The 27,818-nt window shown below is 44.1% G+C and overlaps 13 non-coding genes across 13 annotated transcripts; all 13 read left to right on the plus strand.

Moving 5' to 3' along the window:
* Positions 1 to 633: 633 nt before the first annotated feature.
* TRNAL-UAA (transfer RNA leucine (anticodon UAA)) lies at positions 634 to 716 on the plus strand. The gene has a single exon. It is a non-coding gene; the product is annotated as a tRNA-Leu (tRNA).
* Positions 717 to 1,330: 614 nt separating this feature from the next.
* On the plus strand, positions 1,331 to 1,413 carry TRNAL-UAA (transfer RNA leucine (anticodon UAA)). Its single transcript has one exon. It is a non-coding gene; the product is annotated as a tRNA-Leu (tRNA).
* A 1,256-nt stretch (positions 1,414 to 2,669) lies between these two features.
* On the plus strand, positions 2,670 to 2,752 carry TRNAL-UAA (transfer RNA leucine (anticodon UAA)). The gene has a single exon. It is a non-coding gene; the product is annotated as a tRNA-Leu (tRNA).
* Positions 2,753 to 3,239: 487 nt separating this feature from the next.
* On the plus strand, positions 3,240 to 3,322 carry TRNAL-UAA (transfer RNA leucine (anticodon UAA)). The gene has a single exon. It is a non-coding gene; the product is annotated as a tRNA-Leu (tRNA).
* Positions 3,323 to 3,935: 613 nt separating this feature from the next.
* TRNAL-UAA (transfer RNA leucine (anticodon UAA)) lies at positions 3,936 to 4,018 on the plus strand. The gene has a single exon. It is a non-coding gene; the product is annotated as a tRNA-Leu (tRNA).
* A 492-nt stretch (positions 4,019 to 4,510) lies between these two features.
* On the plus strand, positions 4,511 to 4,593 carry TRNAL-UAA (transfer RNA leucine (anticodon UAA)). Its single transcript has one exon. It is a non-coding gene; the product is annotated as a tRNA-Leu (tRNA).
* Positions 4,594 to 5,204: 611 nt separating this feature from the next.
* TRNAL-UAA (transfer RNA leucine (anticodon UAA)) lies at positions 5,205 to 5,287 on the plus strand. Its single transcript has one exon. It is a non-coding gene; the product is annotated as a tRNA-Leu (tRNA).
* Positions 5,288 to 5,774: 487 nt separating this feature from the next.
* Positions 5,775 to 5,857, plus strand: TRNAL-UAA (transfer RNA leucine (anticodon UAA)). The gene has a single exon. It is a non-coding gene; the product is annotated as a tRNA-Leu (tRNA).
* Positions 5,858 to 6,471: 614 nt separating this feature from the next.
* Positions 6,472 to 6,554, plus strand: TRNAL-UAA (transfer RNA leucine (anticodon UAA)). Its single transcript has one exon. It is a non-coding gene; the product is annotated as a tRNA-Leu (tRNA).
* A 487-nt stretch (positions 6,555 to 7,041) lies between these two features.
* TRNAL-UAA (transfer RNA leucine (anticodon UAA)) lies at positions 7,042 to 7,124 on the plus strand. Its single transcript has one exon. It is a non-coding gene; the product is annotated as a tRNA-Leu (tRNA).
* A 611-nt stretch (positions 7,125 to 7,735) lies between these two features.
* On the plus strand, positions 7,736 to 7,818 carry TRNAL-UAA (transfer RNA leucine (anticodon UAA)). The gene has a single exon. It is a non-coding gene; the product is annotated as a tRNA-Leu (tRNA).
* Positions 7,819 to 21,462: 13,644 nt separating this feature from the next.
* TRNAL-UAA (transfer RNA leucine (anticodon UAA)) lies at positions 21,463 to 21,545 on the plus strand. The gene has a single exon. It is a non-coding gene; the product is annotated as a tRNA-Leu (tRNA).
* Positions 21,546 to 23,093: 1,548 nt separating this feature from the next.
* On the plus strand, positions 23,094 to 23,176 carry TRNAL-UAA (transfer RNA leucine (anticodon UAA)). The gene has a single exon. It is a non-coding gene; the product is annotated as a tRNA-Leu (tRNA).
* The last annotated feature ends 4,642 nt before the right edge of the window (positions 23,177 to 27,818 follow it).

A 27,818-nucleotide genomic window follows, 5' to 3' on the forward strand; every position in this document is an offset into this window, starting at 1 on the left:
AAATTTATAGTGATTGCAGCAATTGAAGGCCCTACCAACAAATATTGAAGGCCCTCTTACAATATATGTTTGAAAAAAACACCACATAAGATTAAAATCTAGGCTACCAACAAATACACCTGGTCAAAGCAAGAAGTCACCATCATCTGCTTAAAGTAATATCACCATATTTGTACACATTTGAGCTTAGAAGGACAAAAAACTATAGCAAAACCCTGTTACTTGGTATCACCAAGATTTCCTTCCAGTGCTAAGAAGGGTCACTTTGTACACATTAAAAAATAGCAAAAGTTCGGAGCCTAACTATGTTCTCTCCCAGAAATTCTGTATGGGAGATAGATAAAGGGGATATAAAAATACAGTCCCTACTCATCACTCCTTTCTCGTCAGTGGTAAATAGCTGACAGCAACCGTCATTAGGGCTCAAAGTCTATGTTGGAATTTTGTAATTCCATGGAGAAAGATAAACTCTCTTTGTAATCCCATCAAGAAAAATAAAACACTCCTCAGAGCAAATCCCTTTTGTGAATGTAGACTCACCTGAGACAGTTAAGGGCACTCCTGATTTGGCAAGATTAATTTTTAAAAACAGCACTCCTTTCACGGTTCTCGGATATGGTTTATCCCACCAGTACCAGGATGGCCGAGTGGTTAAGGCGTTGGACTTAAGATCCAATGGATGAATATCCACGTGGGTTCGAACCCCACTCCTGGTAAACATTTATAGTGATTGCAGCAATTGAAGGCCCTCTTACAATATGTTTGAAAAAAACACCACATAAGATTAAAATCTAGGCTACCAACGAATACACCTGGTCAAAGCAAGAAGTCACCATCATCTGCTTAAAGTAATATCACCCACCATATTTGTACACATTTGAGCTTAGAAGGTCAAAAAACTATAGCAAAACCCTGTTACTTGGTATCACCAAGATTTCCTTCCAGTGCTAAGAAGGGCCACTTTGTACACATTAACAAATAGTAAAAGTTTGGAGCCTAACTATGTTCTCTCCCAGAAATTCAGTATGGGAGATAGATAAAGGGGATATAAAAATACAGTCCCTACTTATCACTCCTTTCTTGTCAGTGGTAAATAGCTGAGAGCAACCGTCATTAGGGCTCAAAGTCTATGTTGGAATTTTGTAATTCCATGGAGAAAGATAAACTCTCTTTGTAATCCCATCAAGAAAAATAAAACACTCCTCAGAGCAAATCCCTTTTGTGAATGTAGACTCACCTGAGACAGTTAACGGCACTCCTGAATTGGCAAGATCAACTGTGAAAATCAGCACTCCTTTCACGGTTCTCGGATATGGTTTATCCCACCAGTACCAGGATGGCCGAGTGGTTAAGGCATTGGACTTAAGATCCAATGGATGAATATCCACGTGGGTTCGAACACCACTCCTGGTAAAAATTCATAGTGATTGCAGCAATTGAAGGCCCTACCAACAAATACACCTGGTCAAAGCAAGAAGTCACCATCATCTGCTTAAAGTATTATCACCATATTTGTACACATTTGAGCTTAGAAGGACAAAAAACTATAGCAAAACCCTGTTACTTGGTATCACCAAGATTTCCTTCCAGTGCTAAGAAGGGCCACTTTGTACACATTAAAAAAATAGCAAAAGTTTGGAGCCTAACTATGTTCTCTCCCAGAAATTCAGTATGGGAGATAGATAAAGGGGATATAAAAATACAGTCAATACTCATCACTCCTTTCTCGTCAGTGGTAAATAGCTGACAGCAACCGTCATTAGGGCTCAAAGGCTATGTTGGAATTTTTTAATTCCATGGAGAAAGATAAACTCTCTTTGTAATCCCATCAAGAAAAAAAAACACTCCTCAGAGCAAATCCCTTTTGTGAATGTAGACTCACCTGAGACAGTTAAGGGCACTCCTGAATTGGCAAGATCAACTGTGAAAATCAGCACTCCTTTCACGGTTCTCGGATATGGTTTATCCCACCAGTACCAGGATGGCCAAGTGGTTAAGGCGTTGGATTTAAGATCCAATGGATGAATATCCACGTGGATTCAAACCCCACTACTGGTAAACATTTATAGTGATTGCAGCAATTGAAGGCCCTCTTACAATATGTTTGAAAAAAACACCACATAAGATTAAAATCTAGGCTACCAACGAATACACCTGGTCAAAGCAAGAAGTCACCATCATCTGCTTAAAGTAATATCACCATATTTGTACACATTTGAGCTTAGAAGGACAAAAAACTATAGCAAAACCCTGTTACTTGGTATCACCAAGATTTCCTTCCAGTGCTAAGAAGGGCCACTTTGTACACATTAAAAAAATAGCAAAAGTTTGGAGCCTAACTATGTTCTCTCCCAGAAATTCAGTATGGGAGATAGATAAAGGGGATATAAAAATACAGTCCCTACTTATCACTCCTTTCTTGTCAGTGGTAAATAGCTGACAGCAACCGTCATTAGGGCTCAAAGTCTATGTTGGAATTTTGTAATTCCATGGAGAAAGATAAACTCTCTTTGTAATCCCATCAAGAAAAATAAAACACTCCTCAGAGCAAATCCCTTTTGTGAATGTAGACTCACCTGAGACAGTTAACGGCACTCCTGAATTGGCAAGATCAACTGTGAAAATCAGCACTCCTTTCACGGTTCTCGGATATGGTTTATCCCACCAGTACCAGGATGGCCGAGTGGTTAAGGCGTTGGACTTAAGATCCAATGGATGAATATCCACGTGGGTTCGAACCCCACTCCTGGTAAACATTTATAGTGATTGCAGCAATTGAAGGCCCTCTTACAATATATGTTTGAAAAAAACACCACATAAGATTAAAATCTAGGCTACCAACAAATACACCTGGTCAAAGCAAGAAGTCACCATCATCTGCTTAAAGTAATATCACCATATTTGTACACATTCGTTCTCTCCCAGAAATTCAGTATGGGAGATAGATAAAGGGGATATAAAAATACAGTCCCTACTTATCACTCCTTTCTTGTCAGTGGTAAATAGCTGACTGCAACCGTCATTAGGGCTCAAAGTCTATGTTGGAATTTTGTAATTCCATGGAGAAAGATAAACTCTCTTTGTAATCCCATCAAGAAAAATAAAACACTCCTCAGAGCAAATCCCTTTTGTGAATGTAGACTCACCTGAGACAGTTAACGGCACTCCTGAATTGGCAAGATCAACTGTGAAAATCAGCACTCCTTTCACGGTTCTCGGATATGGTTTATCCCACCAGTACCAGGATGGCCGAGTGGTTAAGGCGTTGGACTTAAGATCCAATGGATGAATATCCACGTGGGTTCGAACCCCACTCCTGGTAAACATTTATAGTGATTGCAGCAATTGAAGGCCCTCTTACAATATATGTTTGAAAAAAACACCACATAAGATTAAAATCTAGGCTACCAACAAATACACCTGGTCAAAGCAAGAAGTCACCATCATCTGCTTAAAGTAATATCACCATATTTGTACACATTTGAGCTTAGAAGGACAAAAAACTATAGCAAAACCCTGTTACTTGGTATCACCAAGATTTCCTTCCAGTGCTAAGAAGGGCCACTTTGTACACATTAAAAAAATAGCAAAAGTTTGGAGCCTAACTATGTTCTCTCCCAGAAATTCAGTATGGGAGATAGATAAAGGGGATATAAAAATACAGTCCCTACTTATCACTCCTTTCTTGTCAGTGGTAAATAGCTGACTGCAACCGTCATTAGGGCTCAAAGTCTATGTTGGAATTTTGTAATTCCATGGAGAAAGATAAACTCTCTTTGTAATCCTATCAAGAAAAATAAAACACTCCTCAGAGCAAATCCCTTTTGTGAATGTAGACTCACCTGAGACAGTTAAGGGCAATCCTGAATTGGCAAGATCAACTTTGAAAATCAGCACTCCTTTCACGGTTCTCGGATATGGTTTATCCCACCAGTACCAGGATGGCCGAGTGGTTAAGGCGTTGGACTTAAGATCCAATGGATGAATATCCACGTGGGTTCGAACCCCACTCCTGGTAAACATTTATAGTGATTGCAGCAATTATCCCTGCAGCCCTCTTACAATATATGTTTGAAAAAAACACCACATAAGATTAAAATCTAGGCTACCAACAAATACACCTGGTCAAAGCAAGAAGTCACCATCATCTGCTTAAAGTAATATCACCATATTTGTACACATTCGTTCTCTCCCAGAAATTCAGTATGGGAGATAGATAAAGGGGATATAAAAATACAGTCCCTACTTATCACTCCTTTCTTGTCAGTGGTAAATAGCTGACAGCTACCGTCATTAGGGCTCAAAGTCTATGTTGGAATTTGGTAATTCCATGGAGAAAGATAAACTCTCTTTGTAATCCCATCAAGACAAATAAAACACTCCTCAGAGCAAATCCCTTTTGTGAATGTAGACTCACCTGAGACAGTTAACGGCACTCCTGAATTGGCAAGATCAACTGTGAAAATCAGCACTCCTTTCACGGTTCTCGGATATGGTTTATCCCACCAGTACCAGGATGGCCGAGTGGTTAAGGCGTTGGACTTAAGATCCAATGGATGAATATCCACGTGGGTTCGAACCCCACTACTGGTAAACATTTATAGTGATTGCAGCAATTGAAGGCCCTCTTACAATATGTTTGAAAAAAACACCACATAAGATTAAAATCTAGGCTACCAACGAATACACCTGGTCAAAGCAAGAAGTCACCATCATCTGCTTAAAGTAATATCACCATATTTGTACACATTTGAGCTTAGAAGGCCAAAAAACTATAGCAAAACCCTGTTACTTGGTATCACCAAGATTTCCTTCCAGTGCTAAGAAGGGCCACTTTGTACACATTAAAAAAATAGCAAAAGTTTGGAGCCTAACTATGTTCTCTCCCAGAAATTCAGTATGGGAGATAGATAAAGGGGATATAAAAATACAGTCCCTACTTATCACTCCTTTCTTGTCAGTGGTAAATAGCTGACAGCAACCGTCATTAGGGCTCAAAGTCTATGTTGGAATTTTGTAATTCCATGGAGAAAGATAAACTCTCTTTGTAATCCCATCAAGAAAAATAAAACACTCCTCAGAGCAAATCCCTTTTGTGAATGTAGACTCACCTGAGACAGTTAACGGCACTCCTGAATTGGCAAGATCAACTGTGAAAATCAGCACTCCTTTCACGGTTCTCGGATATGGTTTATCCCACCAGTACCAGGATGGCCGAGTGGTTAAGGCGTTGGACTTAAGATCCAATGGATGAATATCCACGTGGGTTCGAACCCCACTCCTGGTAAACATTTATAGTGATTGCAGCAATTGAAGGCCCTCTTACAATATATGTTTGAAAAAAACACCACATAAGATTAAAATCTAGGCTACCAACAAATACACCTGGTCAAAGCAAGAAGTCACCATCATCTGCTTAAAGTAATATCACCATATTTGTACACATTCGTTCTCTCCCAGAAATTCAGTATGGGAGATAGATAAAGGGGATATAAAAATACAGTCCCTACTTATCACTCCTTTCTTGTCAGTGGTAAATAGCTGACTGCAACCGTCATTAGGGCTCAAAGTCTATGTTGGAATTTTGTAATTCCATGGAGAAAGATAAACTCTCTTTGTAATCCCATCAAGAAAAATAAAACACTCCTCAGAGCAAATCCCTTTTGTGAATGTAGACTCACCTGAGACAGTTAACGGCACTCCTGAATTGGCAAGATCAACTGTGAAAATCAGCACTCCTTTCACGGTTCTCGGATATGGTTTATCCCACCAGTACCAGGATGGCCGAGTGGTTAAGGCGTTGGACTTAAGATCCAATGGATGAATATCCACGTGGGTTCGAACCCCACTCCTGGTAAACATTTATAGTGATTGCAGCAATTGAAGGCCCTCTTACAATATATGTTTGAAAAAAACACCACATAAGATTAAAATCTAGGCTACCAACAAATACACCTGGTCAAAGCAAGAAGTCACCATCATCTGCTTAAAGTAATATCACCATATTTGTACACATTTGAGCTTAGAAGGACAAAAAACTATAGCAAAACCCTGTTACTTGGTATCACCAAGATTTCCTTCCAGTGCTAAGAAGGGCCACTTTGTACACATTAAAAAAATAGCAAAAGTTTGGAGCCTAACTATGTTCTCTCCCAGAAATTCAGTATGGGAGATAGATAAAGGGGATATAAAAATACAGTCCCTACTTATCACTCCTTTCTTGTCAGTGGTAAATAGCTGACAGCAACCGTCATTAGGGCTCAAAGTCTATGTTGGAATTTTGTAATTCCATGGAGAAAGATAAACTCTCTTTGTAATCCTATCAAGAAAAATAAAACACTCCTCAGAGCAAATCCCTTTTTGTGAATGTAGACTCACCTGAGACAGTTAAGGGCAATCCTGAATTGGCAAGATCAACTTTGAAAATCAGCACTCCTTTCACGGTTCTCGGATATGGTTTATCCCACCAGTACCAGGATGGCCGAGTGGTTAAGGCGTTGGACTTAAGATCCAATGGATGAATATCCACGTGGGTTCGAACCCCACTCCTGGTAAACATTTATAGTGATTGCAGCAATTGAAGGCCCTCTTACAATATATGTTTGAAAAAAACACCACATAAGATTAAAATCTAGGCTACCAACAAATACACCTGGTCAAAGCAAGAAGTCACCATCATCTGCTTAAAGTAATATCACCATATTTGTACACATTCGTTCTCTCCCAGAAATTCAGTATGGGAGATAGATAAAGGGGATATAAAAATACAGTCCCTACTTATCACTCCTTTCTTGTCAGTGGTAAATAGCTGACAGCTACCGTCATTAGGGCTCAAAGTCTATGTTGGAATTTTGTAATTCCATGGAGAAAGATAAACTCTCTTTGTAATCCCATCAAGAAAAATAAAACACTCCTCAGAGCAAATCCCTTTTGTGAATGTAGACTCACCTGAGACAGTTAACGGCACTCCTGAATTGGCAAGATCAACTGTGAAAATCAGCACTCCTTTCACGGTTCTCGGATATGGTTTATCCCACCAGTACCAGGATGGCCGAGTGGTTAAGGCGTTGGACTTAAAATCCAATGGATGAATATCCACGTGGGTTCGAACCCCACTACTGGTAAACATTTATAGTGATTGCAGCAATTGAAGGCCCTCTTACAATATGTTTGAAAAAAACACCACATAAGATTAAAATCTAGGCTACCAACGAATACACCTGGTCAAAGCAAGAAGTCACCATCATCTGCTTAAAGTAATATCACCATATTTGTACACATTTGAGCTTAGAAGGACAAAAAACTATAGCAAAACCCTGTTACTTGGTATCACCAAGATTTCCTTCCAGTGCTAAGAAGGGCCACTTTGTACACATTAAAAAAATAGCAAAAGTTTGGAGCCTAACTATGTTCTCTCCCAGAAATTCAGTATGGGAGATAGATAAAGGGGATATAAAAATACAGTCCCTACTTATCACTCCTTTCTTGTCAGTGGTAAATAGCTGACAGCAACCGTCATTAGGGCTCAAAGTCTATGTTGGAATTTTGTAATTCCATGGAGAAAGATAAACTCTCTTTGTAATCCCATCAAGAAAAATAAAACACTCCTCAGAGCAAATCCCTTTTGTGAATGTAGACTCACCTGAGACAGTTAACGGCACTCCTGAATTGGCAAGATCAACTGTGAAAATCAGCACTCCTTTCACGGTTCTCGGATATGGTTTATCCCACCAGTACCAGGATGGCCGAGTGGTTAAGGCGTTGGACTTAAGATCCAATGGATGAATATCCACGTGGGTTCGAACCCCACTCCTGGTAAACATTTATAGTGATTGCAGCAATTGAAGGCCCTCTTACAATATATGTTTGAAAAAAACACCACATAAGATTAAAATCTAGGCTACCAACAAATACACCTGGTCAAAGCAAGAAGTCACCATCATCTGCTTAAAGTAATATCACCATATTTGTACACATTTGAGCTTAGAAGGTCAAAAAACTATAGCAAAACCCTGTTACTTGGTAATATCACCATATTTGTACTCAGAGTCACGCTGTGGATGGTGAGGAAAGGAACAAAGAGCAACAAGGAAACAAAGACCTGAAGTGTGCCAAAGGTCACGTGGTCAGTATGCCTAAAAGGGGGCATACCCAAGTATGAAATGTAAAGAATGAAATTAAAAGAAAAAGGGAATGGGTGGGTGGAACACGAGAGCCGACGTCCAACGAGAAGGAGGCAGAGGAGGGCAGGCTTTATGCAGCCTGACTCCTCCTACAAATACAGGCTTACCCTGCGGTCAGCCTTTACACTTGTACTCAGAGTCACGCTGTGGATGGTGAGGAAAGGAACAAAGAGCAACAAGGAAACAAAGACCCGAAGTGTGCCAAAGGTCACGTGGTCAGTATGCCTAAAAGGGGGCAAAAAATTACACAGTAGGAAGAAAGCTCAACAACCAGATGACCCAGTGAATAACGTCTAACCTGGAGTGGTGGCAAATGAGTTATGCCTTTGCCGCAGAGAAGGAAACGCTAAGAAAGGCAGTAGCCCCTCCCCTGGCTTCAGGAACCACAAGGCCAGCTATAGCACCCCCTTGAGCCCAACCCAGCGACCAACGCAAGATAAACCTGAGAGTACGTGAACGTCATGAAATGAAACCCACAATGAAAGTCAGCTAAGCACAGCAGGGAGTCCCCACCGCTGGAGACCTGGATGGCTTCAAACGGAAAAGCCGAAAATAAAACAACCTGACAGATCCTTCAGCATGAAATGCTGGGACTTAACTGGATACGCCCAGAAAGTGCTGAAGGCTGATACAAGCTGGAGTAGGCAAAAAAAGGAAACTAAAACAAAACAGAAAAGCAAAAAGGAACTAGATGTTTCACCATCAGGACTGGAAACCTAACCTGGAAACATGCCAAGCAGTGTCATGGGCCTTCCTGGAATTTAAAAACAAAACCCAATGATCAAGGCTGCAGTGCCAACCAAATGGAAAACCAATCTACCACAACTAAAACTGAAAAGAAAGTGCGTCACTGGAACCTGCTTCTGAGACCCGAGCCTACAGATACTGGCCCGGGCCCCGTGATCCACGAAAGCCCCTGAGCCAGTAGAAACTGTGGATCAGTGAAAAACTGACTAACCAAACTTTCCATACCCCAGGGCAACTCCTGGCCGGAGACGCAGCTAGGAAATTAAAATAAATAGTGAGGAATGGCACCCAACTGATCAGGAACACAACTAGCGAGAGAATCGTGATCAAACAAAAAATACCTGCGACAAGAACGAAACCTGTGATAAGGAAACGTGACTGAACGAAAACATGAGAAGCGTGAACTGATCACCGTGAGTGGCTTAAGAACTGCGGCTGCTAGAAAACACGACCTGCCTAGGAAATGCAGGTTGCACAAATCGATGAAAAACACAAACACAAAAGAAAACCCTGGGGAGTACACAAGAGAAAAGAAAAGCATAATACACAAAACGTGCGGCATATAGGAATATGTAAGAACACGAGAAAAGGCAAGAAAACACGAGAAACAAAAGAAACATGGGAAACGCGAGAAGATGCATGAGACACGTAAATAGCATCAGACACGTACAATACATCCGACACTAACAAGCATGAGGAATGTAAAAAAGCCTGAGAATCATGAAATTACACAAGGGTAATGACATGAAAGGCATAAGACATGAAACGTGCGGCACATGGGAAAAACGGAAGGAAACACAGGACAACACGCAAGGAAACATGTGAATACGTCAAAACCATGGCAATACGTCAGAAAATGCTAGAAAAACATGGGGAAACGTCAGAAACAAGGGAAACACAAGAAGTTGCATCACGTAAATAACAGCCATGAACATTACCTCCGATACGTGAATTGCATGAGAAACGTAAAAAACCCTGATAACCATAAATTTATGAGAACCATAAAAGCGCAAGAACTGCAAGCCGTCAACTGCCAGCAAAACACACGAGAACGCAATTTGTATGAGAAACCGTAAAATTGCATGGAAAACCATCAAATGTATGAGAAACACCAACTTCATATGTAAATCACATGAGAGACCTAAATCGCATGAAAAAACAAAATTGCGTAAGAACCGTAACTTCAAGAAACACCAACTGCATGGAAACCGTGAATTGCATAAACTGAATTGCATGAGAAAACGGCACTTGCATGTAAAACCGTAAAACGAGTGAGAACCGTGCGTGAAAACAAAGCATGAGAACGTCAAATCGAATGAGAACATAATCGCATGAGAACGTAAAACGAAACGAGAACATGAAATGCATGAGAACGTAAAACGAAACGAGAACATGGGTGCATGGGAACGTAAAACGAAACGAGGACATGAGTGCATGAGAACGTAAAACAAAAAGAGGACATGAGTGCATGAGAACGTAAAATGAAACGAGGACATAACTGCATGAGAACGCAAAACATGAAATGCCAAAAAAGCATGAAACGCAAAACGCATGAAACGCAAAACGCATAATGCTGGAACGCGATAGAGAAACCTGGAAAGTGAGAGAAAACCTGGAAAGCGAGAGAAACCATAAAAATGCATGAGAAACCGTAGTTGCATGAACCGTCAACTGTACCACGGGAATACGTCAGAACCACGGGAAACGTCAGAAAACGCTATAAAAACATGGGGAAACGTCAGAAACATGGGAAACGCAAGAAGTTGCGTGAGACACGTAAATAACATCTGATACGTAAATTGCATGAGAAATTTAACATGCCTGAGAACCATAAATTCATGAGAACCATAAATGCGCAAGAACTGTACGTCATTTAAAAACCGCCAACTGCCTGCGAAACGCACGAGAAACGCAATTGCATGAGAAACCGTAAAATTGCATGGAAAACCATCAATTGTATGAGAAACAACAACTTCATAAGAAAAGTAAATCACATGAGAGACCCAAATCGCATGAAAAACAAAATTGCGTAAGAACCGTAAGCAACGTGCTAGAAACCAACAAGCATGAGAACGTCAAATCGAATGAGAACGGAAAACGAAACGAGAACATAACTGCATGAGAATGTAAACGAACGAGAACATAACTGCATGAAAACGTAATCGAAACAAAACATAACTGCATGAAACGCAAATGCAAGAAACGCAAATGCCTGAAGATGCAACTGCCTGAGAAACGCAATTGCCTGAGAAACGCAACTGCCTGAGAAACGCAACTGCCTGAGAAACGCAACTGCAAGAAGATGCAACTGCCTGAGAAACGCAACTGCCTGAGAAACGCAACTGCCTGAGAAACGCAACTGCAAGAAGATGCAACTGCCTGAGAAACGCAACTGCAAGAAGATGCAACTGCCTGAGAAACGCAACTGCCTGAGAAACGCAACTGCCTGAGAAACGCAACTGCAAGAAGATGCAACTGCTTGAGAAACGCAACTGCTTGAGAAACGCAACTGCTTGAGAAACGCAACTGCAAGAAGATGCAAATGCATGAAAAACACAACTGCAAGAAGCTGCAACTGCATGAAAACGCAACTGCCTGAGAAACGCAACTGCAAGAAAAAGCAACTGCCTGAGAAACGCAACTGCTCGAGAAAACGCAACTGCTCGAGAAAACGCAACTGCAAGACACGCAACTGCAAGAAGATGCAAATGCATGAAAACGCAAATGCATGAAAAACGCAACTGCAAGAAGATGCAAATGCATGAAAAACGCAACTGCAAGAAGATGCAAATGCATGAAAACGCAAATGCATGACAACATAACTGCTTTGAGAACGTGACCGATATGAGAACGTGAATGGCCTGAGACCGGAAACGCATGGGACCGAATCGCATGGGAAAACCATAAAATGCACCAGAACGTAAAACTGCATGAGAAAACCGTGAATAGCAGGCCACGTGGAGCTCAGGCGGGGGGCACGCCACGTGGAGCTCAGGCGGGGGGCACGCCACGTGGAGCTCAGGCGGGGGGGCACGCCACGTGGAGCTCAGGCGGGGGCACGCCACGTGGAGCTCAGGCGGGGGCACGCCACGTGGAGCTCAGGCGGGGGAGGGGCATGCCACGTGGAGCTCAGGCGGGGGAGGGGCACGCCACATGGAGCTCAGGCGGGGGAGGGGCACGCCACGTGGAGCTCAGGCGGGGGAGGGGTACGCCACGTGGAGCTCAGGCGGGGGAGGGGCACGCCACGTGGAGCTCAGGCGGGGGAGGGGCACGCCACGTGGAGCTCAGGCAGCGGCCCCAAAGACAAAATAACATCAAAGACAGAGCAGTGCAATAAATATGTTCGGGTACACACAAGGTGATGAGGGAAAGTGTCAGACTATACCACCAGGTAGGTGCATCCAGCAGGTAGGTGCATCCAGCAGCCTGCCCCTCTCAGAGAACTACAACACTACATCCGTTATTCTCTGATCATGGGTGCAATGCTCAGCAGGCTCTAGGTGCAATTCGCTTTTCCACCACAAAAATCTGCGACAGAGAAACTTCCGCCCCATGCAAACTTTGTATGCGAACAACCGCAGCCAGACTGGAAACCTGCACAAATGAATGAGCGGTGCTGTTCGCAATGTAGCCTTTCTTCTCATTGGCCATAAACGCAGACAGTTGCACCCAAGAACAACATTCCTGGCTGCAACGAATCATCCGGTTTGTATGCGACCACAGTACAGAGCGCTGCTGCCTCCAAAAGGTGTCGTTTAGCCATAACTGAATGCAGCAGCCTCTTTGTCGCCAGCGTCATAAGAGAACATAAATATAGGTTATTGGTGGGCTGACCCTTTAACGGCTGGGCAGCCCAGAAATGTTAACAGCAGTGATCATGTATTATCCCCTCTCTCAGACATGGGCCATCATTAATTCAGGGGGCAGACATTTGTATACACAGGTGTAAAGCAGACAGTGTACAGTTGGGAGGGCGGAAGGGGGACGTTTCATACATCCTGCAGCATAAAACGCTCAAAGCTCGCCATTACAGTCCCATGAATCAGGGAGAAGGACACATTCCCCGGTGCTCAAACACAGGTTTGGAAGTGTGCGCTGTTCCTTCCAGCAAGGTCACAGATGTAGGGGGTCAGTGACGAACAATCATGATTAAACCAAAGCAGGATGCCTACCGTGAAAAGCCTCCCACCCTCCCCCGGCGGAACCACAAAGGGTCTATGGACGCCACCTCCCTCCCCTCCAGCAGAGCAGCCGGAGTGGAAGGCGGGCGGGAGAAGGCTTCCTCGTGGTCCCTGGAGCGTACAGTGAAGCGCCACACGGGGGAAGCCTTCCCCCCGGCCGTGACAGTGGGAGAAGGAGGCGGGTGGGCGACAAGGGGCTCCCCGAGCAGACAGCAGCTGCCGCCCCCTATCCACGAGTGCCATGGCAGTAGAACGCCGTCCTCCTCCGACCCGCCGGAAGTGACGTCAGCCACACGAGAGCCGACGTCCAACGAGAAGGAGGCAGAGGAGGGCAGGCTTTATGCAGCCTGACTACTCCTACAAATACAGGCTTACCCTGCGGTCAGCCTTTACACTTGTACACATTTGAGCTAAGAAGGTCAAAAAACTATAGCAAAACCCTGTTACTTGGTATCACCAAGATTTCTTTCCAGTGCTAAGAAGGGCCACTTTGTACACATTAAAAAATAGCAAAAGTTCGGAGCCTAACTATGTTCTCTCCCAGAAATTCAGTATGGGAGATAGATAAAGGGGATATAACAATACAGTCCCGGTGGCCTGGAGCCGTTCCAAGATGGACGCATAAGAGCCGAGCTCCCGCTCCACGAGGTCCGGCCTTACTGGTTTACAGCGGCAACGAGGGTCAGTTATGGTGAGAACCGCCCGCACTACCTCCACCACCCGTTCCTGATTCCGCTCCAGGCCGCCGTATCCCCGCGCTCTTCAGAGACAGCGCGCCAGCCTCTCTGCCACAGGCCTCTCAGTCGGATCCACCTCAGAGCACACGCGCTCCCAGCAGCAGCCCGCCCCGCTCGGGTGCTCGTAGATCCCTGGGAGCAGAGATGGAAGCTCCTAGTCCCCCACCTGTCAGCATAGAGGACCTCCGCAGCGTAGCGGCAGACATTAAGTCCACCCTGATGGCAGCCATCTCAGACATGAGAGCTGACATGCAAGCCATAGCCATCAGAGTGGAAGAAGTGGAGGACGCACAATACTGCCACGATACCGCGCTGTGTCAGGTACAACAACTGACTGAATCTCATTCCATCCATCTGAGAGAGATCAACCGCCCCATGGAAGACCTTGACAACCGCGGGAGAAGACGAAATCTGAGGGTAAGAGGCATCCCGGAAACCATTGATCCCACTCAGCTGTCACAGTCAGTCACTGCCATATTTAATGAGCTTCTAGAAAGACCCCTTGAATCGCCAGTCTCATTTGAACGAATCCACAGAGCCTTATGCCCGTACGGCAGAGACACTGACCCACCTAGAGACGCGGTTTGTTGCCTCATAGATTACCAACTCAAGGAGGAGATACTCCGTAAAGCAAGAAACCGCAACCAGATATCCTTTCAAGAGGCCTCCATTAAAATCTACCAGGATCTCTCCAGCATTACCTTGCAGCGCAGAAGAGAACTGAAGCCTCTCCTGGAAGTTCTACGGGCCAGAGCTATTGTCTATCGCTGGAAATTCCCCTTCTGCTTGTCTCCGACTCATCAAGGCCGCACGGCGAACCTGAAGGTACCAGAAGACATCGACCACTTCTGCGAGGTAATGGGCATACCACCGGTTGAACTACCAGATTGGTATAGTGATTTCCGCCTACCTATACCCAGAAGAGCTACCTCTATGGAAGGTATTCACGAGGAGGGCACCATCAATGGTGGGCGTAGAAGAACCCACCCGCCACTACCTCACACACCACCGAAGGATTTGAGTGCACCGCGAAATGGCAGTCCCTTTGCCTCACCAGCGCATCGCAGAGCACGTCTCCATTAACTGAACATTAGGAATCGCCTAATCCAGGGAAGTACCCACTACACGCGACATGACCCTTACCTACTGACTTCCTCTCCACTGCAGAACAGGGCTAAATCGAGATATTTTGCCCCATACATTGTCTTTGTCCTTTACTACACCAATGCCGTATACTGTTTTCTCCCTACGTAGGTTTTGACTACGTTTGTCTTAGAAGCAATGACTTTGAGTTATTCCCCCCTATCGACATAACTATGTTCTAGGGATCCGCTGTTGTTACCCTGACAGGTTTGAACTGCTTCCCCTGAGTCCTGTAACGGGCCTCCCCTAGGCACTTGCTAACATTACTTCGTTTCAAGCAAATTGTACACAAAGACGATTGAGACGGTGGTAATTAATTAGCCCATCAGATGCATACCTTACAATCCGCATTAATTTGTGGTCTCTGGTTCTCTTCTGACCAGGTTCCCCTGCCCGTAACGTCTCTTTTGCTAATTGGGTACTTCCACCATCTCTACTCTGTCTCTTCTTTTTTCTTCAACTACCTTTGCTCTTGCCCTCCTGATTCCCACTTGCTTTCTACACTCAAATCCTTTTGCTCTTCCTAATTGTAAGTATGGTAACGTTACCTTAAGCAAGATATTTTTAGGCAAACCAAGTCTTTTAGCTTCATATGTATATGCCTCCACATTAGTGGATGTAACAAAACCTATGATGTACTGTTACAGTTTGTTTTTGTTTTTTGTTTTCTCTGACTGGACTTGGTTGCTGGGAGGTGACTTCCTAGGGCAGTAATATCTGCCCTCCTACTGGGATAGGTCCCCTTCCTTATGAAGTGAGCCTCTCTACTCTATCCAGCAAGGACCTCCCACCATCCGACCCTACCGTCACTGAGGCTGACCGTTTAATGTTAATGTTCTCATAATTGATGCACCTCTCCACAGGTTCGCACACCCTTCAGGTGCAACTTAAAATGTTATAGCTATTGTTTCACCATTTATATGCTTGACCTGTTCCGTTATATACCCTAGTTTACAGGTATTTACATGGTTTCATGATTGTGCGCATCATACCATTGCCCATACTGGTTTGTGACATAATCATATTTTATATTACATGACTTCCACAGTTCCTAGCTGTCACGGATGTCCTTATTTGAGATCCCATACAAGCTATTTGTCCCTCTCAAACGTTATTCTGGTAGATCCACATAGTTGAATAGAGATCTACACTACCATACCAGGACCATACACGTTCTCCTGAACTATTGCCTCCACCCTGAAGCATATCCTCTCACCGTTCCCCTCACACCCCCACCTTGTCCACTCAATTTCTCACCATGACTGTACCCTCGAGACATACTTTATAGCAAGTTAGCCTTGGGCGCAACTCTCGGCTGGCTACTAACCAGACTAGTATACAATTCCATTCCATAAACACCTAGACCTCATAGGAACATGGAATTCACCCGTCTTGTAGGGCGTATCCTACCACTCTCCCACAAAGCGGTCTCTGCGGAAACCGCTGCCCTCACCGGTACCCCGTTAATATATAGTGGGGTTGCAGGCCAACTCCCACTTCCGTTCTCTCCCGTGCCTCCCCTACCCGGGAAGGACTCCGTACCACTCTCCCTGTGCACCACCTACCTCTCCCTCTCTACTTACCCACCTCATCCACTCCCCTTTTTTTATTTTATTTTTTTTCGTCTCTGACTCCCTCCAGCTCCAATCCTTACTAACAACTAAATACACTCCCCGCAAGCATGACACCTCAAGCGAATAAGACTCTAAACCAATCTCTGAAAATACTATCACTTAACGCCAATGGGCTGAATACACCTGAAAAACGCTCGCAATTGTTTTCACTTCTACGCTGTAAAAAAGCTGACGTGGTTTTCCTACAAGAAGCCCACTTCAGCTCCAAAAAAAATCCTAATATAACTAACAATCTTTACCCTCATGGATATCATGCAACCTCTCCCATCTCTAAATCTAAAGGAGTTTCAATCCTCATTTCCAAACGAATTCCGGTGCAGATATCAGATACACTGATTGACGATCAAGGCAGGTTCCTCTTCCTTAAAGGCCATATAGGCAACAAACCAATTACGCTAGCAAATATATACAGCCCAAATTCTGGCCAAGTTCCTTTCTTTCGTAACGTCTCAAGTAAATTACTCTCCTTTCAAGAAGGAATCCTGATCTTTGGTGGAGACCTGAACGTCCCTCTTGACCCTTTGCTAGACACATCTTCTAATAGTTCACACCTACCTTACAGGGCACTCAAACAAATTAAGAAATGCCTCTGGGAGTTACTGCTACATGACTCCTGGCGAACCATTTACCCTACTGTAAAAGACTATACCTACTTCTCTATTCCCCACAACAAATATTCACGTCTAGACTACCTTTTCGTCACCCAACAAGACTTACCATCTTTGTCGACAGCTACTATCGATCCAATGACTTTTTCCTACCATCATCCCGTCACTATGACACTCACATTCCCTGAAAAACTGGAACATTCATACGTCTGGAGACTTGACCCAACTATCCTCACAAATCCCTCGTTCGAACAACAGATCCGTGACTGCCTCACAAATTACTTTAAAGAAAATGACACTCCTGACACGTCCAAACTTACCCAATGGGAAGCCCACAAATGTGTGATTAGAGGCAAAATGCTCTCCCTATCGGCCTCCCTCAAAAAAGAAAAAAAGCCAAACTTGCGGCCTTGTTCACAAAATTAGCCAAACTTGAATCTTCCCATAAGCGCTCCCTAGCTCAAAAAACTCTTCTAGACTTGACCGAAACCCGCCAACTCATACGAGAGGAATTGAATAGCTCCATTAAGAAAAATTATGCACTCTCTCAAAAACTATTTTATGAGTTCAGCAATAAAAGCAGCCATCTCCTCGCGCAAGCGCTACGCAAAAAGAGAGCCAACAACACAATCCACCATCTTCAATCCCCTACAGGTATCCAATAGACCCATAATAAAGACATAGCTACAGAATTTGAAAGATATTTATCCTCGCTATATAACCTAAATTGTTCTGAACCTAAAATGCATTCAAATTTTCAACGAGCTTCAGCTGTAAAGTCGTTCCTAGAACACTTTGCCCCGGATAAAATCTCTGCTGAGGCGGCCACCAATCTTGATTCGCCGATCACGGAACAGGAATGGAAAGACGCCCTAAAACAATCAAAAGCAGGCAAGAGCCCGGGCCCAGATGGCCTCCCTACCACTTATTACAAAACCTTTTCAGAAATTTTAAGAAACCCATTTATACAAGCCTTCAACTCCATCTCCCCCTCTAGCCCCTTCACGCAAGGTATGTTAGAAGCCCACGTTGTTGTTATCCCTAAAGAAGACAAAGACCCCACCCTTCCATGTAACTACCGCCCGATTTCGCTTCTGAATGTGGATTTAAAAATATTCTCAAAAATATTAGCCAACAGACTACTGCCCTACCTTCCCTCTCTCATATCACATGACCAAGTAGGCTTTGTCCCTGGTAGAGAGGCCAGGGATAATACCCTTAAAGCCATTAACCTGCACCATCTTATTTCTCGAACCAAACAGAAAAGCTTCTTCCTTTCGCTAGACGCAGAGAAGGCATTCGACAGGGTAGCATGGGACTATATGGCAGCAGTGCTTGAAGCGATAGGTCTTGGACCCCGCATGACAGAAATGATTCTCTCTCTATACACGAACCCAACGGCTAAGGTAAGAGTCAACCGCACCCTGTCGAATGCCTTCCACATAGGCAATGGAACGAGACAAGGCTGCCCACTATCCCCCGTTCTTTTTATCCTCACACTTGAACCTCTTCTCAGACAACTTACACTCAATACAGACATCCGAGGCATCCAGACACCCACCAGAGAATACAAATACGCTGCATTCGCAGACGACATTTTACTTTTCTTGACGAACCCAATCATCTCCCTCCCTGTCCTATTACAAACGTTTCAAAAATTCCATGATCTGTCCAATCTCAAAATTAACTTTTCAAAGTCCTTTGCCCTTAACATATCCCTTCCACAACACATTGTAGAACAATGCAAAGCTAATTTCCCCTTCCTATGGAAACAAGAAACGATCACTTATTTAGGGATTCAACTTCCCGCGCAACTCTCAGACTTATATGCCAAAAACCACCTTCCCCTCCTGTCCAAATTGGAATATGACTTTAAATTATGGAATAAGTCCACAATCTCTTGGTTCGGTAGGGCAGCGGTCCTAAAAATTAATGCGTTACCTAGATTGTTATATATCTTGCAAACTATCCCCATAAAGATTCCCCCTTCATATTTCCGAACATACAACAGAATATGCTCCAAATTTTTCTGGGGTGGCCGCCCACCTAGAATAAAATTTCTCACGCTTACTCGTCCGAAGCATCTCGGAGGCATCGGCCTTCCTAATCTCTCTAACTATAACATAGCAGTACATCTCACGAGAATTCTTGATTGGAATCTTCATTCAGTTCGAAAAGACTGGGTCAATCTGGAGGCATCCTTTACTGACTTGCACTTGAACGCCCTCCCTTGGATACCCCTGAACCGCATCCCAAGGGATGTGCATGAACACCCCTTGATTGGTCCGACATTGAAGTATTTTCACCAAACATGTCAAAAAACACCCCTATCCTCGATTCCAGGCCCAATGACACCAATAAAACTAAACCCTGACTTTCCCCCGGGCATGCACAAACGCTACTTGACTAACTACTGGCCGGAAATGTGCCCCAGGGCACATCAACTGTACCGTCGAGGCAAACTCCTTTCAGCTCATCAACTATCTTTGACAGTAGAACGCCCACCCATCCCCCATGGGATTACCTTCTCCTCACACAATACCTTAAATCCACAGACAAAGATGCACAATACTCACGACAACTGACTTCTTTCGAAAGACTATGTATGCAGAGAATGCCCCAATCTCATCTTATCTCTCTCACCCACAATCTCTTGTATGAACACTTAAAAGCTAACGATAGTAAAGCCTGCAAGCAATGGGAAAATGATCTAGCGATCCCGATCTCAGAAGAGAATTGGGAGAAGATTTTCCTGAACATCCACAAAGGCTCGAGAAATGTGTATGCACAGGAAAATGGATATAAAATCCAATCCAGATGGTATCGCACACCGTTTCTCCTTAACAAATTTAACCCGACGGTTTCTGATGCTTGCTGGCGTTGCCATCAGTCGAAAGGCACCCTGCTTCATATATGGTGGGAATGCCCAGCCCTCCAGACATTTTGGAAAGCTGTCCATCAAACTATCTCCACCGTTACCTGTCATGACATCCCGTTTACACCGGCACAATTTCTCCTTCACCTCTCGACACTTCCTCATAAGCAGTATCATAAGTCCCTAATGATGCATTTAATTAACGCGGCGAAACAATGTATACCCCTACACTGGAAATCCTCGAGCACACCGTCACTCAAAGAATGGTTCACCATGATTCAGAAAATTGCAGACATGGAAAAGCTTATACACACCGCCCACGATACCCCTACCAAATTTAGCAAACAACGGGCTGGCTGGATATCCTTCCAAGCAAAGACAACATTTGACGCCCTTAGTAACCCTACCACTTAGATCAAATGGTCCACTCAGGATAAAATAGATAGTCCACCGAAAACTGGTATGATTCATTTCATCAGCTACAACCCAAATATATAGATGTCCTGCTTTCCATACCCATCCCATTCTAATAGAACTCCAGACATTCGGTTTAGAATTGATTTTCTTTCAGTTTACCGAACAAAAGAATATATCATCTAAGAGCAATTGCAAGGGAGTCAGAGACAAACACCCCCATCTTCCCCCCTGGTCCCCCCTTTTTTTTTCCCTTCCCCCCTCCCAATCCATAGAACTGATTACTCACCATTCTCCCTTCTATACACCTTACCAAATTACCTACACACAACCTCACATGTGGAGCTTGACACACGAGCCTTCAACATAGCCATCTCCACGTACAACGAAACGCTTTACTTCTCCAACTATCTTTGCAGAACGCATACTCGAGACTCTATACCATGATTGTCCACGATATGAGAGACCATTTGATTCTCGAGTACACACCCTTAAGTAACAGGAGATGGGCTTACTGATCAGTTTGGGCACTGTCTTATTTATTGTACTTTTACGAGGTTGAACAAGACTTTTGGTGTATGTACTCGTGTCAATTTTTCGCATCTGTTATCTCCTGTATTAACTGTTTATATAAATAAAAGACATTTTATGGAAAAAAAAAAAATACAGTCCCTACTCATCACTCCTTTCTCGTCAGTGGTAAATAGCTGACAGCAACCGTCATTAGGGCTCAAAGTCTATGTTGGAATTTTGTAATTCCATGGAGAAAGATAAACTCTCTTTGTAATCCCATCAAGAAAAATAAAACACTCCTCAGAGCAAATCCCTTTTGTGAATGTAGACTCACCTGAGACAGTTAACGGCACTCCTGGATTGGCAAGATCAACTGTGAAAATCAGCACTCCTTTCACGGTTCTCGGATATGGTTTATCCCACCAGTACCAGGATGGCCGAGTGGTTAAGGCGTTGGACTTAAGATTAAATGGATGAATATCCACGTGGGTTCAAACCCCACTCCTGGTAAACATTTATAGTGATTGCAGCAATTGAAGGCCATCTTACAATATATGTTTGAAAAAAACACCACATAAGATTAAAATCTTGTCAGTGGTAAATAGCTGACAGCAACCGTCATTAGGGCTCAAAGTCTATGTTGGAATTTTGTAATTCCATGGAGAAAGATAAACTCTCCTTAGATCAAATCTCTGTGCTTAATGGTAGAATCATCATGGAAAGGATAAAAGTCAACCTGCACCAGTCTCCTCCAGTGTGAAAATCATGATTGTTACCTCAGATGTCCTTTGCCAAATAGTGAGAAGCTTGGTTGAGAGTTTAAGTCATCATTGGGGCCCAAAGTCTAACTTGGTGCTTTGTAATACCATCAAGAAAAATAAAACACTCCTCAGAGCAAACCCCTTTTGTGAATGTAGACTCACCTGAGACAGTTAACGGCCCTCTTGAATTGGCGAGATCAACTGTGAAAATCAGCACTCCTTTCACGGTGTTTGGACTTAAGATCCAATGGATGAATATCCACATGGGTTCAAACCCCACTCCTGGTAAACATTTATAGTGATTGCAGCAATTGAAGGCCCTCTTACAATATATGTTTGAAAAAAACACCACATAAGATTAAAATCTAGGCTACCAATAAATACACCTGGTCAAAGCAAGAAGTCACCATCATCTGCTTAAAGTGTTATCACCATATTTCTACACATTTGAGCTTAGAAGGTCAAAAAACTATAGCAAAACCCTGTTACTTTAACGTGTCCTGGTAAACATTTATAGTGATTGCAGCAATTGAAGGCCCTCTTACAATAAATGTTTGGAAAAAACACCACATAAGATTAAAATCTAGGCTACCAACAAATACACCTGGTCAAAGCAAGAAGTCACCATCATCTGCTTAAAGTGTTATCACCATATTTCTACACATTTGAGCTTAGAAGGTCAAAAAACTATAGCAAAACCCTGTTACTTGGTATCACCAAGATTTCCTTCCAGTGCTAAGAAGGGCCACTTTGTACACGTTAAAAAATAGCAAAAGTACGGAGCCTAACGATGTTCTCTCCCAGAAATTCAGTATGGGAGATAGATAAAGGGAATATAAAAATACAGTCCCTACTCATCACTCCTTTCTTGTCAGTGGTAAATAGCTGACAGCAACCGTCATTAGGGCTCAAAGTCTATGTTGGAATTTTTTTAATTCCATGGAGAAAGATAAACTCTCCTTAGATCAAATCTCTGTGCTTAATGGTAGAATCATCATGGAAAGTATAAAAGTCAACCTGCACCAGTCTCCTCCAGTGTGAAAATCATGATTGTAACCTCAGATGGCCTTTGCCACATAGTGAAAAGCTTGGTTGAGTGGTTAAGTCATCATTGGGGCCCAAAGTCTAACTTGGGGCTTTGTAATCCCATCAAGAAAAATAAAACACTCCTCAGAGCAAACCCCTTTTGTGAATGTAGACTCACCTGAGACAGTTAACGGCCCTCCTGAATTGGCGAGATCAACTGTGAAAATCAGCACTCCTTTCATGGTTCTCGGATATGGTTTAACCCACCAGTACCAGGATGGCCGAGTGGTTAAGGTGTTGGACTTAAGATCCAATGGATGAATATCCACGTGGGTTCAAACCCCACTCCTGGTAGACATTTATAGTGATTGCATCAATTGAAGTCCCTCTTACAATATATGTTTGAAAAAAACATCACATAAGATTAAAATCTAGGCTACCAACAAATACACCTGGTCAAAGCAAGAAGTCACCATCATCTGCTTAAAGTAATATCACCATATTTGTACACATTTGAGCTTAGAAGGTCAAAAAACTATAGTAGTCATGTATTTTTAAAGTAGTTGTATGGAAAGGCGCATGCGCGGCAGCTCAATGGACGGTCGCATGTCCTGAGAGCTCCGTTCACTCCGACCGTGATCTCCCGCCGTTGAGCCATACGGAGAAGAGCTCCTCACCGCAAACTCGCCCTCACATCGCAGCGGACCAGTGCCACCCGCTCGGCGACGATCATCACGGCGAGACGCAGCTTATCCCGGCAGCTGACTCCGGAGATCCAGGCCGAATCCACCGCCATGATGGCGGAAGCTGCTCCCACCGCACAAGGCCTGACTCTCCATCCGATGCAATCCATCGCGGATCGGGTCCCGTCTGACCCACACTCCAAGGATCCTGCTCTACATACCGTGAGTTACCCGCAGATGTCCCTGTCATCCCCAGCATCTACGGAATCTTTGCTGGGGAGATTTCATGGGGGATCCCCTCTCACTCCTATGGAGGACTATCTCTCCTCTCCGGCGGCGCGTGGGGCTGCCCCATCTACCCACACTAATCCCACTGATCTCCCTTCCCTGCTTGAGACATTCTCCCAAATGCTTTCCAGAGGCCTTGCTCAGAAAGCCTCCCATATCACCTCAATTATTCAAGCTGACCTACATCAACTTGGGGCCAGGATTGAGGCAATTGAAATTAAAACTGATCAGACTGTTGCCAGAACCATACAGAATACTGATAGGATTTCTGAACTACAGGAGCAGCTGGACACTGCTTATTCTAAATTAGATGACCTCGAAAACAGGAATTGACGGTACAATTTCAGGCTCCGAGGCCTACCTGAATCTTTTAAAGATACTGATACGGTGGTACGCGCTTTCATTTCGTCACTACTACCAGATCTACCAGTCCATCGTCTAGAGCTAGATCGCGCTCACCGAGCACTTCAACCCCCACGCCAAGATGGCTTACCTAGAGACATTGTGGTCAAACCCCACTTCTTTAAAACTAAGGAAGAGGTCATGCGAAAGGCCAGAGAGACTGAAAATCTATCCTTCCAAGGTCATCCAGTCCAAATCTTTTCGGACCTATCCCCATACACGATCCAACTGCGGAGATCCTTAAAACCACTTTTGCAAGTTCTAACGCAAAACTCTATAGCTTACCGTTGGGCATTCCCGTTCAGACTACACTTCACGTATTCCAACAAACCGTATGGTTTTTCCAACTTCACCGATGGCGAGCGCCTGCTCCTTCAATTGGGCCTCATCTCCCATTCTCCAGCTGACCCCGCAGATCCCAAGTCTTCAAGTTCTTCGAAGAGACCACCCCCTGCAAGCCTCGACAAGCCCCTCTGGCAAAAGCAGAAGGCTAAACGATCCAAAGATGGGCGTCCAACCTGAGAGAAAGAAGTTGGATAAGTCTTCTGTGTTAATTTTCTCTGATACTAACTCTTTAATTTACACTCCTTGGTGACAGCGCTTAATTTGCGCATTTTCAATTTTCCCCTTTTTTTTGTGAGGGTATATCCCCTCACAGATGGGTGCGATCCGCACTACCACGGACTTCCTACATGACTTTTGACTTTTTTTTTATATATATTTTGTGGTTTTTCTCCTTCTCCATCATTGCCCTAGCCGGGCTTTGACACTATGAGCGGCGGCTCTTCTCCACATGGCTATAGATAGCTATTGCAAGCTTACGGCTCTCCCAATTTTGATTGTTTTACCTTTCTTGTTTTATGTTTTATGCTTTATTTTTCATTTTTTAAATTGTGCGGGCTATAGATGCCCCCCATTTCTTTTGAATGGGTATTGGGCCTCGGGTGGGGTCCGGTCGGGGTGGTTTGCACTGCGCCCCCACCAGTCTCCGAGTGACGGGCTGTTTCTTCCCCTCACTCAGAGACTCCCACACTTCCCCCTTTGTTGGGAATTTTTCCCGAGACTTTGATTCTCGGGCCTTACATGCAGGGGACTGACGTGTGTCCTCCTCCCCTGCAGATAGTTTCATGTGTTATACATGCTTTATTTGTTTGTGTTCTCTTAAAGCTAACCATAGTTCACAGGTGGTTAAGATATCTTATGTTCTCTCTCCGCAGGATCAGTCAACTCCTCCCTTTCCCCTCTTTCCCTCTTCTCCTTTCCCGGGTCTACCAGGGCATCTCTCCGCTGACAGCTTCACTTCCTTTGGCTGAGGCTTTTCTAGCCTGGGATGATCCATCTCTTCGCAGGGGTATGGTAAGAGATCCCTCTATGACATATTTGCTAATCCCTCTGACTCGCTATGCCTGACCACGAACCCCCTCCTTCCCTCTGTATAGCTACAAATAACGTGCAGGGGATGAACTCTCCCATCAAACGGAGAAAACGATTTCATTTTTACCAATCCCAAAAGATAGATGTAATTCTCATGCAGGAAACTCACTTTAAATCCACTTATAATCCCTCCTTCCTACATAGTCGATTCCCCCAGTTCTTCCTGTCTAACGCCAAAAACAAAACTAAAGGGGTCGCAATATGCCTATCTAAGAACCTTAGATTCACTTCCACAGAAATATTTAGAGACAAGGAAGGCAGGTTTATTTTGGTTAAGGGATCCCTGGAAGGAATTATCTATTCATTTGTGTCATACTATGCCCCTAACAAGGGACAATCAGCTTTCTTTCACTCCATGATGTCCACGTTGGACCCTCTATTAGAGGGTAAGGTAATAATGGGGGGAGACACCAACCTCCCATTTGACCATTCCCTGGATAAAGCAGGAAAAGGGTCAGCGCGAAACAGAAAACCTCCTAAGCAGAGCACTAAGATTGCGGATACTCTACACTCGAGAGGTTTGGTGGACATCTGGAGAGAAAAGAACCCCACATGTAAAGACTTCACACATTACTCAGCCCCCCACCAGGTACATGCCAGGATTGATCACATTTTTGTGCAATCACACACTATTCCATTGGCCATAAAATCAGAATTCAGGGACACGTCACTATCTGACCACTCGCTTGTGCTCCTTCACGTTCAGTCCACACCCAACCCCTGCACTAGAATCGCGTGGCGACTTAATGAGGGTCTTCTTAGTGACCCTGCTCATAGTGCAGACATCTCCACTGCCATACAGGAGTACTTCTCCCTTAACAAGGATCCCGGTACTGCCCCGGAAGTTGTCTGGGCTGCTCATAAAGCTGTGATTAGGGGGAAAATCATCCAAATTTCCTCTCAACTGAAAAGGGGAAGGAAGGCTCACATAGACTCTCTATCCAAGGAATTCCGTTTACTAAGCAAAGCTCATAAACGTAATCCCACTAGAGAATCCCTGGAAGCCATGCAAGCAGCCAGGACTGCCCTCAATTTAGCTCTCACTACTGAGGCGGAAAAACATTTACGATGGTCTGGGGCACGGTTTTACTATCAGAAAGACAAGATAGGAGCTAAGCTCGCAGCCAAATTATCCCCGAAGCTACGTCCTTCTACGTTCCCGAAAATTAGAGATCAGGACGGAGTTCTAACACAGAATCCCCTCCGCATCATGTCTTCCTTCCACAAATTTTACACCTCCCTGTATAAGGATGATAAGGAGAATCCACGATCCGCCCATTCTGGCTGGCGATTTTCTACACGATTAAAGAAATCCAGGGGTGGGAGGTGCCCAATGACCCGTGGTATGTTCTGTTCCATTGCACGGGGAGGCCGACGGGCCCCTATAAGAGGTCGATTACACCACACCTCTTAAACGCTGCCAAAACCCTAATTCCTCAGTTTTGGAAGCTGAAGACGATCCCCACGCTCCGGCGTTGGTTACTCAACGTGGATACCACATATTACATGGAGGACATGACTCTCTCCCTCCGGGGTAAATCTGAGTTGGCAACGAAGATCTGGGCCTGTTGGGTTGCCTTTAAATATTCCCCTAGTTATGCAGCCATAATGTCTCAACCAGTGTGATGTGATCATAACTCATGTTCTTACTATATCTACTGTAATTTTGCAAGTGTTTATCTGAGGGTGGTCTGCCCTCCTTCCCCCCCCCCCCCGTCTCCCACATCCCCCCCCCCTTTCTTTCTCTTTTTCTCTCTCTTTCTGTTTATTTTCCCTTTCCTTTACTCTCCCTCTATTTCTGTCCACTATATTCCCTCTTTCATAATAGAAGAGGTGGGTGTATTTGACTGTTCCATTGTAATTAACGCTATAATGCTGCTGCCATTGATATTGGTTTATGTATTGATCGTTATGCTTTGTACACGCTTCTCTTCTTTAATAAACATTAATTATAAAAAAAAAAAAATAAGGAGAATCCACGGACCTCAGTGGATCAATTTTTGGAAACTATCTCCCTCCCAAAATTGTCCCCAGACCATTCTAACCTACTAGAGGAACCAATTTCGGTTCCTGAAGTCCTAGAGGTGATCAAACGACTCAAAAACAATTCCGCCCCGGGTCCTGATGGGTTCTCTGTGGGATATTATAAGAAATTCGCCCCGGTCATTGCCCCCTTTATGGTTGATTTC

Source organism: Lithobates pipiens, unplaced genomic scaffold (assembly GCF_037356315.1).
Source record: "Lithobates pipiens isolate NorthernLeopardFrog02 unplaced genomic scaffold, aLitPip1_a1.2 Scaffold_18, whole genome shotgun sequence".
Taxonomy (NCBI): Eukaryota; Metazoa; Chordata; class Amphibia; order Anura; family Ranidae; genus Lithobates; species Lithobates pipiens.